A 13,733-nucleotide genomic window follows, 5' to 3' on the forward strand; every position below is an offset into this window, starting at 1 on the left:
AATCCAGGAGACTCCTGGAATGCATTGAGGATCACTTCTTCAGCCAGGTAATAGACAGCCCTACCAGAGGGGATGCGATACTGGACCTGTTGGTCACCAACGCAAGTGAGCTAATCAGAGACATCAAGACTGGAGGCAGCCTGGGCTGCAGTGATCATGCACTGGTGGAGTTCGCAGTCCTGAGGGATATGGGTCAGGTGAAGAGTAAAGTCAGGACCCTGAATTTTAGGAAAGCAAACTTCCAGCTGTTCAAGGAGTGAGTCAATAGGACCCTGTCGCGGGGGGGATTTAAAAATGAGAGAGAGGTTTGGATCGCTTAAAGAATCACCTCCAATTGTATTAGCAATAGAAAAATGATTTAATAGAAACTTGTATAAAAGTGCGACTTCACAGAATTCGTTGGCAAGGTTCACTCTATTACTTAGTACGTGGATAAAATGCACACAGGAAAATTAAATCAGAATCGAACTAAACTTATGTATATAGGGACCAAAAACGTAATAGGGTAAAAGGGAATGTGGGAAAGGGTAAGGGAGACCCTCCCGTTGAGTCACGAGGTTCAGAGAAGACCCCCCTTGCTTTCTAAACTCCTGTCAGAGTCTAGGTGCAGCTGGATCGACTCCTAGTCCCAGACTTGGACAACGGTTTATATCTAAAGGGATTATGAGTATAATAGCAGCCTAAAATTCATTCACAGCTGAATAAAAATCACGACAGTAATTTAATTATAAATTTGAAAGTATTAACTTATAATATATCTTATAATATACTTGCTATAACTTAACTTATAAAATACTTGCTATAACTTACTATAGACTATTCAGGTTAGTACACACGCATGCATAAAGACGCTAAGAGAAATACATATGAGCGAGAGTAAAAGAGTGAGAAAAAGAGGTATACCTGTTAAAAATTCCCCTCAAGGTCAGTGAAAATATTCACGTCGAATGCTTCGGCATTTGTCTCAACGGGCGAAGGGTCGAGCCTCAAGGAGCGAAGAGAATCAGCCCAGATCGTGTCGGCTTTCGGCGACAGACCTCCGATTTTCACAAACAGGAAAGTTTGCGAGCTCTGAGAGGCGTCCCACTCAGAGGGAGATGCTGGTCACAGCCCGCTGCAGTCCAGGAGAGCTCAAAGGGCCTCGCTTAGTACCGCTGTTTATAGGTTCGGGAGATGATTGACTTTCGTCATTAACAAATTTCTAGAATCCCAGCTGTGCTGGAAAATTCCAAGACTGTTGGAGAATAACTCAAAACAGAGATACGGGATGCTCCAAGATTGTCAGGGGAGGATTGTAATGTCTCAAGGTTGTTATGAGAAAGAACTGGCTGCAGGTTGTTATGAGAACTGGCCATCTCTACTCCCATCCCCCCGCCTCCGCCGGGCAGCAGGAATCCTTGAGGCGCACAGCATATCTCCCTGTCTTAGCTGTGTAAGAGTTCCTGGCACAGTCAAGGGTCGCTTAACTGCCCAACTCATTACACTTATGCTAAGGCCTAGCGAGCCTTCCCGAGTTTGTAAATCAGCCTGGAGAGGGGAAAGAAATGCACCACCACAGACCCCCTAGGAAACTGCCCTCAGGGACAAGGGAGCAGAACAGAGCTGGCGGAACTTTAAGGACGCTTTCCATAGAGCGCAAAAGCTCTCGATCCCCAGGTGTAAGAAATTGGTGTTAAAGAATTTTCAAACGTGGGTTTCTCTAGGTTTGCTTTATTAACAACTCAGAGTTGGGCCACCACCGCAGTGAATGGCAACCTTCCAAAAATTTCCCAATCTTATATACCTTTTTACCACCCATTGTCCCAGTCCAAAGTCTTTGTAATTTTCCAGTCGATCTCTGTTCCCATGTCGTTATCATTCATCATCTTATCTCATCAATTCTCGTGTCCCGGTTCTTCTGAAGTTAGTGGTCGTAGGCAGAAGGTCTTGGGTCACCACAATCACTTATCTTCTTACGCATCAAAGATCACCTTTGAATTTCTGAAAATCACTCAGGCTATTCTATTAATTTATCTTGTTCTAAAGTTAATCACTTACTCCCATGTCTTAGGTCTAAGATGTTGTCGTGGTTTAACCCCAGCCAGCAACTAAACACCACGCAGCCGCTCACTCACTCCCCCCCACCCAGTGGGATGGGGGAGAAAATCGGGAAAAGCAGCAAAACCCGTGGGTTGAGATAAGAACGGTTTAATAGAACAGAAAAAGAAGAAACTAATAATGATAATGATAACACTAATAAAATGACAACAGAAATAATGAAAGGATTGGAATGTACAAATGATGCGCAGTGCAATTGCTCACCACCCGCCAACCGACACCCAGCCAGTCCCCGAGCGGCGAATCCCTGCCCCCACTTCCCCGTTCCTATACTAGATGGGACGTCACATGGTATGGAATACACCGTTGGCCAGTTTGGGTCAGGTGCCCTGGCTGTGTCCTGTGCCAACTTCTTGTGCCCCTCCAGCTTTCTCACTGGCTGGGCATGAGAAGCTGAAAAATCCTTGACATTAGTCTAAACACTACTGAGCAACAACTGAAAACATCAGTGTTATCAACATTCTTCACATACTGAACTCAAAACACAGCACTGTACCAGCTACTAGGAAGACAGTTAACTCTATCCCAGCTGAAACCAGGACAGATGTATGATCCTTCTTCTGTTGATTCAGCTTGACTGGGTTTCAAGCCAGCCATGGAGGGGGAGACACATAGGACAAATAAGCAGCTTATGCATATTGTTTTATAAGCACCTGCATTCTATTAATCATATCTAAAACAATTTCTAATCATTAGTTATATGTCTAATATGAATAGTCTTAGAAACAGTAAGGCTTAAGGCCTAGTTCCTTTTACAATTGGGAAAGGAAGGCAAGAGACTGGCATGGCTGAGTCGAGACCTGTTGGTCAAACTAAAGGGCAAGAAGGAAACGCACAGGCAGTGGAAGCAGGGACAGGTATCCTGGGAAGAGTGTAGGGATGGGGTCAGGAAGGCCAAGGCGAGGCTGGAGCTGAACTTGGCAAGGGACGCAAAGAATAATAAGAAGGGCTTCTACAGGTATGTCAGCCAGAAAAGGAAGGTCAAAGAAAGCATACCCCCCTGATGAACACGACTGGCAAACTGGTAACAAGGGACGAGGAGAAGGCTGAGGTACTCAACAGCTTTTTTGCCTCAGTCTTCACTGGCAGCCTCTCTTCCCACACCTCTCGAGTGGATGGACCGCAAGACGGGGACTGGGGGAGCAAAGTCCCTCCCACTGTAAGAGAAGATGAGGTTCGTGACCACCTGAGGAACCTGAACATACATAAGTCTATGGGACCTGACGAGATGCATCCCAGAGTCCTGAGGGAATTGGCTGATGTAGTTGCCAAGCCACTCTCCATTGTATCTGAAAAGTCACGGCAGTCAGGTGAAGTCCCCGGTGACTGGAAAAAGGGAAACATTACACCCATTTTTAAAAAGGGTAGAAAGGAGGACCCTGGGAACTACCGACCTGTCAGCCTCACCTCTGTGCCTGGGAAGATCATGGAACAGATCCTCCCAGAAGCTATGCTAAGGCACATGGAGGACAGGGAGGTGATTCGAGACAGCCAGCATGGCTTCACCAAGGGCAAGTCCTGCCTGACCAACCTAGTGGCCTTCTGTGATGGAGTGACTACATCAGTGGACAAGGGAAGAGCTATGGATGTCGTCTATCTGGACTTCTGTAAGGCCTTTGACATGGTCCCCCACAACATCCTTCTCTCTAAATTGGAGAGATATGGATTTGATGGGTGGACTGTTCGGTGGATGAGGAATAGGTTGGATGGTCGCATCCAGAGGGTAGTGGTCAACGGCTCACTGTCCAGATGGAGATCGGTGATGAGTGGTGTCCCTCAGGGGTCCGTATTGGGACCAGTACTGTTTAATATCTTCATCAATGACATAGTGGGATCGAGTGCACCCTCAGCAAGTTTGCAGATGACACCAAGCTGAGTGGTGCGGTTGACACGCCTGAGGGACAGGATGCCATCCAGAGGGACCTGGACAAGCTTGAGAACCGGGCCCGTGTGAACCTCATGAGGTTCAACAAGGCCAAGTGCAAGGTCCTGCACCTGGGTCGGGGCAACCCCCAATATCAATACAGGCTGGGGGATGAAGGGATTGAGAGCAGCCCTGCGGAGAAGGACTTGGGGGTACTGGTGGATGAAAAGCTGGACATGAGCCGGCAACGCGTGCTCGCAGACCAGAAAGCCAACCGTATCCTGGGCTGCATCATAAGAAGCATGGCCAGCAGGCCGAGGGAGGTGATTCTGCCCCTCTGCTCTGGTGAGACCTCCCCACCTGGAGTACTGCATACAGCTCTGGAGTCCTCAGCACAGGAAAGACATGGACCTGTTGGAGCGGGTCCAGAGGAGGGCCACGAAGATGATCAGAGGGATGGAACACCTCTCCTCTGAAGAAAGGCTGAGAGAGTTGGGGTTGTTCAGCCTGGAGAAGAGAAGGCTCTGGGGAGACCTTATTGCAGCCTTTCAGTACTTAAAGGGGGCTTCTAAGAAAGATGGGGACAAACTTTTTAGTAGGCCTGTTGCGATAGGACAAGGGGCAATGCTTTTAAACTAAAAGAGGGTAGATTTAGACTAGATATAAGGAAGAAATTTTTTACAATGAGGGTGGTGAAACACTGGAACAGGTTGCCCAGAGAGGCGGTAGATGCCCCATCCCTGGAAACATTCAAGGTCAGGTTGGATGGGGCTCTGAGCAACCTGATCTAGTTGAAGATGTCCCTGCTCATTGCAGGGGGGTTGGACTAGATGACCTTTGAAGGTCCCTTCCAACCCAAACCATTCTATGATTGTACGATCTCATTTTTTTCAAGAGCTCCTCTGCTGCAGCTTCATCAGATTTGGTCCTACTACAGCCCTTGAACAACTGTATTTTAAATCAAATACTTTTGCTGTGGCATACATTTTCCATCTTGCTTCTCTTCCATCAAAATGGCAGCCCTACAGCCTATGACATTGCACCATGAGGTATTGGTCCACGATGATCTCAGTAAGAAAGGCACTCAGACTCTGTAAGGTATCATTTAAAAAGCTATTTATTAGAGCTAACACTATAAGGAGAGAATAGTATAGATAATCTTATGTCTCTTTAGATGCTGGGAACCCAGAGTGGTACAGCATCAAATGGGCCTCCAATCTGATAGCATATGTCCATACATTCTGTATGGTATGTCTAAATATTTTGATGGTTTTAATATTTTGTACCAGCTGTGGAAACTGGTTTGCTGCTAAATGACTGTAAAAGTGAGATTTGGTAAATAAGTATTAGAAATCTTATACTAACACTATGATTGAAACAATAGACAAAAGTGTAGCCAAGCAATTAACTAGTAGAGGTAGTTAACTCATAAGTTTTACAGTTCTTTGCTCTTATGACTGGATGTTCCTGTACATTAGATAAGAATAATATTGAAACTGACCATATGTGACTGAAACCATGTTAAGCTCCAAGATCAAAGAACAAGGATGACGAACAAAGGCTTGAAGGTCAGCCAACAGAATTTCAAATGGGTCGGTGGTCGCAAAAGCAGCCCTTCGACGCAAATGAAGAACCGTTGTGTTGAAAATATTTTGATAAAGAAATTAAAATCTAATTATATATAAAAGAGTTTGGTTCGATTAAGAAGTAGAAAATTGTGAAGCATAGGTATGGGAGTGTTAAGTTTGAAATGTAGTCATAGGAACTTAGGAACTTTAGAAAATGTACTATGTGTGACTATAAGAATTCAAGTATTGTCTAAAATCAGTTAACCGCAGAAACTTTGACAAAGATTTGTTGGTTTGTAGTGTTTTGTTTTAGGAAACTAGGGAAACCGTTATGGACACCAGTTTGCTGCCTGGAAACCCCTTACCCTTCCCACCTCGATCTAATTATCGAGGATTCCAATCAGTAGAGTTAAGTGAGATTAACCAATGATTGTTTTAACATAAGAATATTAATAAGATGGTGTGACTGAAGGACCAATTATTAGAAAGGTTAAATTTAAGAATAGACGTAGTATGCATTTTTATGTAAACTAATATAGATGATGGTGAGAATCGTACTGCGCAGAATCACCTGAGAGGTCAAGAAGCGGACAAGTGAGGAAGACTATGGAAGACCACCAGAGGGCTTCTGAAGACCACCAGAGACCTTCACTGCGCTTGCGTAAAGGACATTTACATATGTTAATAGTTTCCCGGAAAACTAATGATTATGTATAACATTTCTCGGAAATCTAGTGAATATGTATAACAGGTGTGCATTTAACCTGCATAGTTAAACCAGACAGGTGCACACGATAGGTGGAGCGATCCCCTGTGTGCCCAGCGCTGCAATAAAGGAGTGCCTGCTTCTTAACTTCTCATTGCTGTTAAGGAGTTTTATTCCGGATTTCGGCAACAGTTGCACGTGATCGGATGTAGGCAGTACTATGATAATCAGTTACAATAATTTTTATGTATATGTATACTAATCTGATTAGTATGTAATTAGTTACTCCATATAACCTGTTTGTGCTGAAGCTGTGGCATGCATGCTAGGTGGAATTATCCCCCGTGCATCCAGCGCTGCAATAAAGAATGCCTGCTTTCTAAAACTCCAAAACGAGTCTTAGAGAGTATTTCTTTACAGGCCGTGAATTTCGGTATCAAATCCACACACACCATGCCATGCAAACCCCATCTGCAGAAGAGGTTCTCCCATTTTGTTTCTACTAAAGCCCAATATGTTGTCCCAAAAGTGGGGTCGTTTACCCGGTGTGCAAAATGCCAATATACACACAGAGCAGAGGTATTTTATTCCAATTCATGTTTGCGCAAAGATGGGGGCTAGGTGGTAAACCACAAAGCTAGCACCTCTCATGCCTAAACGGGCAAGCAATTTATACAGTTCAGATATACATATTCGATTTCCAAAGCTCTTCCCCAAAACTATTACTGGTAGTCGCTTATCTAGCACAGTTTCTATTGGGCTAAAGTTTCCCTGCTTCGAATTAAAGGTACAGTGTTCTTTTATTCTACAGCGCATGCTCAAGGAGAATGGGGGGGGTAAGTCTTTTTGGTCTGGAATTGAGTCGGTGGTCGTGATCTCCCCCTGCCGCCTTTACCTTTCCTTTACCAGTTATCGAAGATTTTTGCTGACTTCATGTCTATTAGCAATTATTCAACTTTTCGGAGCCTCCTGGGGTAGGGTGTTCCCTTCTTATCAGTCTTTTATTTCTTCTTCAGGGGCACAGTCGTTAGCAAGGCATGCATTGTTTATACGAAGGGTATCTTGTTTCACAAGACCTTTGTGGCCTTTTTAAGGTGGCTTAAGTACATCATTTCTTAAGTACATCAAATATGCAGCCAGAAGTTGTTTTTCAAAAGGCATGTAGTCATGTGGTGGGAGGGAGCCGACATGTCCAGAAACCAAGCAGGATTCGCGCCCCGCCCCCCTTCACCTTTTTGCCACAAGCTCCAATGTGCTATATCATCTCCTGAAACTAGTAGGACTATCACTTCAAAAGGTTTGTGAGGTTGCTTAGGACCCAGAGCAACAGCATGGGAGACAGCTTTTTTCATCTTCCCCCATACAAACTGGTCCCTCTTTCTCGCTACATTATACAAGGGTCTTAAAAATCAGTGCATAGTGTGGGATAAACTGGTGCCAGCACCCCAGTAATCTTACAGAGCGCTGCACATCAACCTTTTTCTGGGGCTCAGCTATATGAAGTACTGCTTGTTTCACAGCTTCAGGCATAATTTGGCAGGGTCCTTGCCAGATGATGCCTAAAAATTTTACCTCAGTTTCTGGCCCTTGTACTTTTTGTGGATTAATTTCCCAACCATGCCCTCTCATGGTGTCCACGACCCTGCTCAGTGCCTCCCTGACATCCTGCTCGGTAGGTGCGGTCAGCAGGATGTCATCAATGTGATGGAACTGACATGCGGAAAACAGACTCCACAATCAGTGAGATTGTAAAGTAGGTATGTTCGTTCAGCGCTGGGCAGCACGGGGGGTAGTCCCACCAAAGTCGTGCGCGCCTGACTCGGCAGTTCGCTTCAAATTTATACAATCAAGTGTTACATATTCACAATACGCCTATACATATGCATGACCTATCCCCGCTTCATATTAAAATTAGCTCCGAGAGGTCATTTCCATAGTCTCCTCTCAACTGCGCTTGCGCAGTGCCTCTTTATGGTGGTTGTCTGGTGGTCGCAGAGATGAAGATAGATGACTCCTCTTCGTCACCGCTAGTAACCTCTTTTCTTGCGCAGGCTCAGTGGTTTCTTGGTATTCACCCAAGCCGCAAGACCAGTCTTAGCTGGCTCTTGGGGCCAGCTCCTGCTTCTTATCAGGAACTGTCTCTGCCTCATTGGCTGGTTCTTGGGACCAGCTCTTCTTATCAAGGACTGTCTCTACCTCAGCTAATTTCAACAACGTAAGCGCTAAACATCATCTTTCATCCCCCTTTATTATGTCTACTGAGATTCTTTTGACTCCCCTTGTCTCAGTCCCCCCTTTTCTAGAAAATAGTAAATTCTTTTACTATATCTAATCCTAGTACTTCTAATACATTGTTTCCCTATCTAGCATCCTCTCAAAATATTTGTTGGCACAAACAGTTGTTTTAGCCATGTTAAATTTGGCAACCAGGAAGTTAGTTTTTCCCATACCTCAGAAAATCCCCATTAAGTATCATCTTGTGAGTTGAACAAACACGTTCCCATCCCATGCTACGCTCCTTGTCCCCACGGTTGCCCATATTACCGCATAAAAACTAAGTGTCCATCGGGTTTTGTGGTGACTTTCCATGGAGTTTTGGGTGTCTTTTTCACTCTGGTGTGATGAATCCAGGCGTTCTGTTCCTTGATTCTGATTGCAGTAAAGGAGGTGAGTAATACTTGAAATGGTCCTTCCCACTGCGGCTCCAGAGTTTTTTCTGTAAGAGACTTTATATACACATAATCTCCTGGTTGTATATTATGTACAGGCCCATCCAAACCTCTCCCTCGAGTCCCTACCACATGCTTCCTGATTTTATTAAGTTGCTTACCTAATGCTACCATGTAAGAAGTCATAATTTCATCCCCCGCTTGTACAGACACCCCTCTCTGTATCCCATAGGGTTGTCCATACAGGGTTTCAAAGGGGCTCAGTCCTTCTTTCGCCCTTGGTCTTGTTCGTATACGCAGAAGGGCTAAAGGGAGAGACTGAGGCCATGTCAAATTTGCTTCTTGTCCTAATTTCACAATTTTCTGTTTGATTAAGTGGTTCATTTTTTTCCACTTGACCACTCGACTGGGGGTGATATGGAGTATGAAGCTGCCAATCTATACCCAAATGGCGGCTAATTTGTTGTACTATTTTTGAGACAAAAATGTGGTCCTCTGTCAGAGGATATGGTTGCTGGAACCCCAAAACGTGGTATTATCTCTTGTACCAGTATTTTAGTTACCTCCCGAGCTTTAGCCGTTCTTGTTGGGAATGCTTCTGGCCAACCTGAAAAGGTATCAGTTAATACCAATAAATATCGATACCCCCCTTTTCTTGGAAGTTCTGTAAAATCAATTTGCCATTGTTGTCCAGGCCCGTTCCCTTTTCCAATCTGGCCCATTTCCGGCTTGGGGGTATTCTTAGGATTAGTCTGGAGGCAAAGATCACACTGTTGAGTCACCTGTCTCACCGTGGTGTATAAATTTCTAGCCACAATTTCTCTTATCAAATGATTATACAGAGCCTCTATTCCCCAATGTCTTTTCCTATGTTCCTCCCGTATCAAATGCCATAATAAGCAAGAGGGAACGATTAGCTTTCCCTGTGGGGTATGAGCCCACCCCTCTTCATTATATGACCCTTCTAAATCTGTAATGAGCTTCTGATCTTCCTTGGTGTATTCTGGCTTACCTTCTAGGGAAATCTGCCTATCAGGAATTAAGGCCCCTTCTGTTTTTACCTTTGTTTTGGCCACTTGTTTTGCCTCTCTGTCCGCCAGCTCATTCCCTTTTTCCAAATCTGAGCTCACTTTCTGGTGTGCCTTAATATGCATAATTGCTACTTTCTTAGGGAGCTGGACAGCTTCCAGTAACTTCAGAATTTCTTCTGCGTGTTTGATATTTTTCCCTTGAGAACTCAATAGTCCTCTCTCCTTCCAAATTGCTCCATGTGCGTGTACAACTCCAAAGGCTTATTTTGAGTCTGTATAAATGTTCACAACTTTGCCCTGGGCCAATTCCAGGGCGCGGGTTAGAGCAATTATTTCTGCCTTCTGTGCGGAAGTGTTCATGGGCAAAGCCCCTGATTCTATTACCTCTTGGCTGGTGGTGACGGCGTATCCCGCATGTCGATTACCATTTAGGACATAACTGCTTCCGTCTGTGAACCAAGTTTCCCCGTTTTCCATGGGGCTGTCTTTCAGGTCTGGGCGACTGGCGTATGTTGCTTCGATGGTTTCCAAACAGTCATGATGTACCGGTTCTCCTGTGTTCCCGCTGAGAAAAGAAGCTGGGTTGACAATGTTAGTGACTACAATCTCCACATCATCCTGCTCTACCAATATAGCTTGATATCTCAGGAATCTTTGCGGAGAGAGCCAATGTCCACCCTTTGCTTCCAGTACTGCTGATACTGTGTGAGACACCAAAACAGCCATTTTCTGGCCCAGAGTAAACTTTCGGGCTTCCTGTATGTTCAGTATCACAGCTGCAACCACCCGCAGGCATCCAGGCCAACCTTTTGCAGTCGTGTCTAACTGCTTAGAGAGGTAGGCAACTGCCCGTCGATATGGACCCAGGTTTTGTGCTAATATTCCCAGGGCAATGCCCTGCTTCTCGTGGGAGTAAAGAAGAAACGGCTTACTCGCATCTGGGAGTCCTAAGGCCGGGGCCGACATCAAAGCCTTTTTCAGTAGCTCAAAGGCTCGTTCGGTCTCCTTGTTCCACTCAAGGTGTTTCTGCTCAGTGGCGTCCATGTCATACAATCTTTCTCTGTTTTGGTGGCGATCAGGATATCATCCACATACTGCAACAGCTTCCCCTCCTCAGACGGGGTTTCCCAGGATTCTAAGTCTTTCGCAAGCTGATTGCCGAAAATGGTGGGACTATTCTTAGATCCTTGTGGCAACACCGTCCAAGTGAGCTGGGTCTTTCGACCACTCTTGGGGTTTTCCCATTCAAATGCAAATAATTTTTGGCTGGCTTCATGGAGAGGGAGGCAAAAGAAAGCATCCTTCAAATCTAAAACAGTAAACCAAGTCAATTCAGGTGTTAATACGGTCAACAGGGTATATGGGTTCGCCACTACCGGGTAAAGATCTTCAGTTATCTTATTCACCGCCCGTAAGTCTTGGACCACCCGATATGACCCATTGGGCTTCTGAACAGGTAATATAGGGGTATTGAATTCAGACTCACACTCTTTTAATAATCCCAACTGCAAAAATTTTTCTATCACCGGCCGGATTCCTTCTCTATCTTCCTTCTTTAGGGGATATTGTTTAATTCTTACCGGCTTTTGGCCTTCCTTGATCCTAACTTCAACAGGTGGAGCACTTTTCGCTCTTCCAGGTGCATCAAAGCTTGATTCAGTACCAAGTATGTTGCTCCTGTATCTACCAAAAATTCTACCTCTTGTTGTGTTTTCCCTAGCTTAATTATAACCAGTGGATCCGCTAGGGTAGATTCCCCAGGTTCCCGTCAATCTCCCTTCACATGGGCTACCGTTCCTCCTGTTTGAGCCCTCTGATCCTCCTTCTTGTTCCTTGGGCATTCCTTTTTCCCATGACCGAATTTCTTACACAAAGCGCATTGATCCTTGCCCAGTCGGGGCAAGTCTCGTCTAGGCCCTCTTCCTCTTTCTTCCTGGATAACAGCCATTAATTTCCTTTGCCCTTGCCTATATCCTTCCTCTCTGTTACTAAATACTCTCCATGCTTCATCCAACAATATTTCTAAATTCCTACTCTCTGTAGGCCGTAATTTCTGAAGTTTGCGCCTTATATCCCCTGTAGATTGACCCAAAAACAGGGAGACTAATTGTTGTACTCCTACCTCTGACCCAGGATCCAGCGGTGTGCTGAGACGCATTACATCCCTCAATCGATCCAGGAATTTGGATGGGGACTCGGAAGGACTCTGTTTAACTGCATATAAAGCTGACCAATTTATAGTTTTGGGGATTGCCCTCTCCATTCCTTTTGTAATCCACTCCTGATACCCCTGCAATCTTTCCATATGTGCAGATCTATTAACATCCCACTTTGGGTCTTGGAGAGGGAAATATTCTTTAATGTCCCCTCCTGTAATCTTATAATGATCTTCAGCAAGGTTCCCTGCTGTTTTTAAAATCAGCTGTTTCTCTGTCTCAGTCATATATTCCAATAATAGCTGTATATCCTTCCAATCAGGGTCATGCTGTTTTACAATAAATTGGAAATGCTTAGTTACACTTATCGGATCTCTCCTATAATCTTTGGCAACCTTTTTCCATTCCCCTAGGTCAGCAGTAGAAAAGGGTACTTTGATTAACATCGTCCCACCATCCGGCCCCACCGCCTCTCGGAGAGGTGCTTGTAAAGCTGTTGAGGTAGTTTTCTTCCTAGTACGGGAAGATACAGGGCTGTCCGGGGGGGTCGGAGTTCTATCCGAGTCTGCATCCTGTTCCTGTGGTCGAGGGGGAGGCTTAAACAAATCCGTTAAATCTTGTTCTGGTGCCTGATGAATTTTATTTGTCTTTGTACATCTTTGTCCAATACTACATGCCGAACAACACTGCCTCAGTTTACCTCTAAGCTCCTTGTTGTTTTCTCGCTCAAGTGCGAGCACCATGGGGTCCTGTGGGGGTACCATTCCACAGTCCCTTTGCCAATCCGGATGGTTTCGGAGGGTGAAAAACATGTCTGCATACGAAACCTCATCCCATTTTCCTTCTCTCCTTAAAAACAGCATTAGTTGTAATAGAATATTATAATCTATTGACCCATTAAGTGGCCACCTAGCATCACCTTCTAACTTATACAACAGCCACCACTGATTGCAATATTTAATAAGGTTCTTTTTACTTTCCGTACCTCCGGTCCCAACAATATCTTTCCAGTGGGCAATTACACAACCCAGAGGACTCTTCCTCAATACTCCTCCTTGATTGTTTCCCATTTTAATACTCCTCCTAATGATTCTTAAGTTTGATTTTGGCTTCTCCTTTTAATAAGCTTCCATGCAAATCGTTCCTTACACTTCTCTATAGTCTTCCCCCAGTTTCCCTCCCACACGTCCCAAATTTCTGGAATTAATTTTTCCTTTACACACCAGTCTCACTATTTCAGATTCTTAGTGAACTCTTTCCCAATCATAAAAGTGTGGAATTTGGGGAAAACACTCAAGGCAGTCTGGTTTCCGTCTGCTAGATGTACAGTACCACCTTCTCCCACAAGATTTACACTTCAACAAAACCCAAGCCGGATGCTAATTATTATATAGTCCAGTTACAACCCCACATACAAAGCAGGGAATCACCCCTATTAATACGTAAAGACATTCACACATTAACAAACATACATACACCTATAAATTTCAACGTATCATTTCCACACACCCACACAAAATCTTTAACATAAATTTCCAAACATTCACATCATACAATCATCGCTCCAGTTGACAACCTTTCAGCAGCTGCAAAAATAAACCAAGCGCAATTGCGAGGGGGTGCGCTTACCCTTCTCCTGCCT

Source organism: Harpia harpyja, chromosome W (genome assembly GCF_026419915.1).
Source record: "Harpia harpyja isolate bHarHar1 chromosome W, bHarHar1 primary haplotype, whole genome shotgun sequence".
Classification (NCBI taxonomy): Eukaryota; Metazoa; Chordata; class Aves; order Accipitriformes; family Accipitridae; genus Harpia; species Harpia harpyja.